General features: G+C 50.2%; 1 long non-coding RNA gene across 1 annotated transcript; it reads right to left on the bottom strand.

Annotated features, from left to right (window-relative positions):
• Positions 1–508: 508 nt before the first annotated feature.
• LOC138842802 (uncharacterized) lies at positions 509–2,219 on the bottom strand. The gene is made up of 3 exons (XR_011377679.1): positions 2,011–2,219; positions 764–892; positions 509–571 (listed from the first exon to the last, which is right to left on the bottom strand). It is a non-coding gene; the product is annotated as an uncharacterized lncRNA (long non-coding RNA).
• Positions 2,220–2,497: the final 278 nt, after the last annotated feature.

Genomic DNA, 2,497 nt, shown 5'->3' with positions numbered 1-2,497 from the left:
CTCTGTCCATCTGCCAGTTGGACACATTTTCCTGAGTTTTCCACTGACCCCGCAAACTCCTGATGTATGAGGTGGTACCTGTCCCCTTCTTGGACACATTGCAGTCACTTCTGAGTTAGTGGAATCAGAAACCAGGCAGCCAGACTGCCAGAGGAATAGGGCGACTGTGAGGGAACAGGGTGGGATGATGATTTGCAGATGTGAACGAAGCAGAGAGATGAACCAAGGGTGAATTGAGAGCACTTGGTGTACGTTGGTGGGAAGGAGCCGGTTGCCAGGAGAGAAGTGAGGAGGGAAACTTGGGGTAGATAGGAGGACACAGCATGCTCTGCAGGAGCATGTGTGCAGGGATATGGGACCAGAGATGCCAGGAAGAGAAGGGTGAGGGGGCATCACTGACAAGGAATCAGCTGTTAGTGAGACTTCCAATGCAGTGATTTTCCTCTATATATATTGCAGAAATCTTGACCTTTACAGCAATAGCTTGAAACCTTGAAGTCCCCGCGAATCAACTTCCAAGCTCTACACTTATCATAACAGTCCAGTTGAGTGTGGTTGTAGCGCCACGCATCTGGAAGAGAAGGACACTGACACTCAGTGCCAGACAACAGTACCTGGAACCTTCCCCAGCCACCCCAAGCCTGGCCTGTAGACTAGGGACACATTCACCTCTCAGCAAGGGCTCCCCCAGACTGGAGCCCCTACCCAGTGTCAGGAGTTAGGCAACAGCTCAAGCCAGAAAAGCCTGGTTTAAGAGCATTACCTCTCACATTGAAAAAGTATATATCCGAAGTTCTGCATCCCGGGCCTTCTTCAGAGGTGCAGTTACCCTCGCCTTGCAAACATTTGTCCTTCTTAAAAATACTGCAGACCTTACACAACGTGGCTGGAGCTGCAGAGAAACAGACATGGAAGCTGAGGCCAGGGTTGAATGGGCTGAGACCAAGGTGTGTAAGACACATTAGAACGTAGGAGTTTAAGGACAAAGCATGACTCTAAATACTTTCCTGCGCATAATTTGGGGTAAGAAAGATCCCCACTAGATTTCTTCCATTGGATATTTAAGGAAATGGGGTCTTTGACCTGCGGATATCAAAATCCATTAATGATAAATAACTTTGTGCATACATTATGAGTGAATTGCATGGTATGTGAATGATATCTCACTAAAGCTGTTTTTCTCAAAATAACCTTGAACAAGAATATGACACTTTACTTGCCAGGGGATATGGCAGATACTGGACAGTGAGATATAAGAGAAAAAAAAAAGATAGGTGTTCTAACCAAGCAAGAGAAATTTCCAAACTTGCACCTAAACAGCACTAAGAGATTATGTCTCCTTAATTTTTGTTCCCTGGGAGCCTGGATGAACTCCCCATAGTAGCAGCTCTGTGCTCAGAAGCTCACTTTAGCTTTGGAGCAATTGTGCAGAACACATTCAGTGCATCCCATATAGCCACCCTGGGCCAGGATCTTGGGGAAATAGATGGGGCATACGGACTACACTGGCTTGAGAATGAGGAGGCAGATTTTAGTCTCCAAAGATTTCCTACGACAGCACCAAAAGTCATCCAAAGTACACACATATATAAGTGAAAAGACTGCTGTGAAAATATTGGTTCAAGATAAGCCTTTCAGGGACCTGTTCCTGGTAGATCATTGCCCCTTGGCTGTGTCTTTATAGGAAGTCTTGAGCAGCCATTGGCTCTGCCTCTCAGGGCCATCCCAGCAAGCCACAAAACCTCCCATTGAGAAGAGCCCCCAGCTGCAGTCTGGCCCCAGGGAGGGACTGACCCCACTCTGAGACCTTGGAAAGGAACCTGAACTCTTGCCCTGGTAGCAGTCGGGATGGGGACAGCAGAAAGAGACCTCAAATCCTTGCTGGTCAGATCATCCCAGAGCCTCATCCTTGATTTGTCCTCTCCCAAGCTGGTCAGATCACCATCCAGGTGCTGCTGCCCAGCCCACCTCCACGTCGTCACCCCCTGCCCAGCCACCACAGGGACTCACCCACCCCTTGGAAGAGCACGAAAGGCAAGACTTCCAGCAGCAGGAGCAGGGACTTGTCCATGTCAGCCTGGGATGGCGGGAAGATGCAGAGGCGGCTGCAGAGGGGAGCAGGGTGCCCAGGAAGGGTGCAGACAGACTGCTCTTGTGTGCAGATGAGGGAAGCCGAAGAATCTGGACTGAGCTGCTTCTGGGCTGTGGGCAGAAGCTTCCTTTTACACACCTGCCAGTGGGTGTTTCACAGCCACGCAGGCCCAGGAAACGTTCCCACAGAACCAGCCCCTTGGACACTTCCGAGGATAAATGTCCCAGGTGTCCCTCCTGATCCTTTGAGGCTGCCTCCTGATCAGTGGGGGACATGACGCCTGACCAGATCTCGGGGCCCCTCAACAGTTCCTGACTCTTTACTCTCTGGACATCCCACTGCCCCAGGCCCAAGAACAAGAGCTTGTCATGTGGGCCGGGCTTTGCTAAGATAGCCATTTCCTCT

The sequence above is a fragment of the Globicephala melas genome, chromosome 8 (genome assembly GCF_963455315.2).
Source record: "Globicephala melas chromosome 8, mGloMel1.2, whole genome shotgun sequence".
Taxonomy (NCBI): domain Eukaryota; kingdom Metazoa; phylum Chordata; class Mammalia; order Artiodactyla; family Delphinidae; genus Globicephala; species Globicephala melas.
Note: the sequence above shows the minus strand (reverse complement) of the source record. Positions and strands in the feature narration are given on the sequence as shown.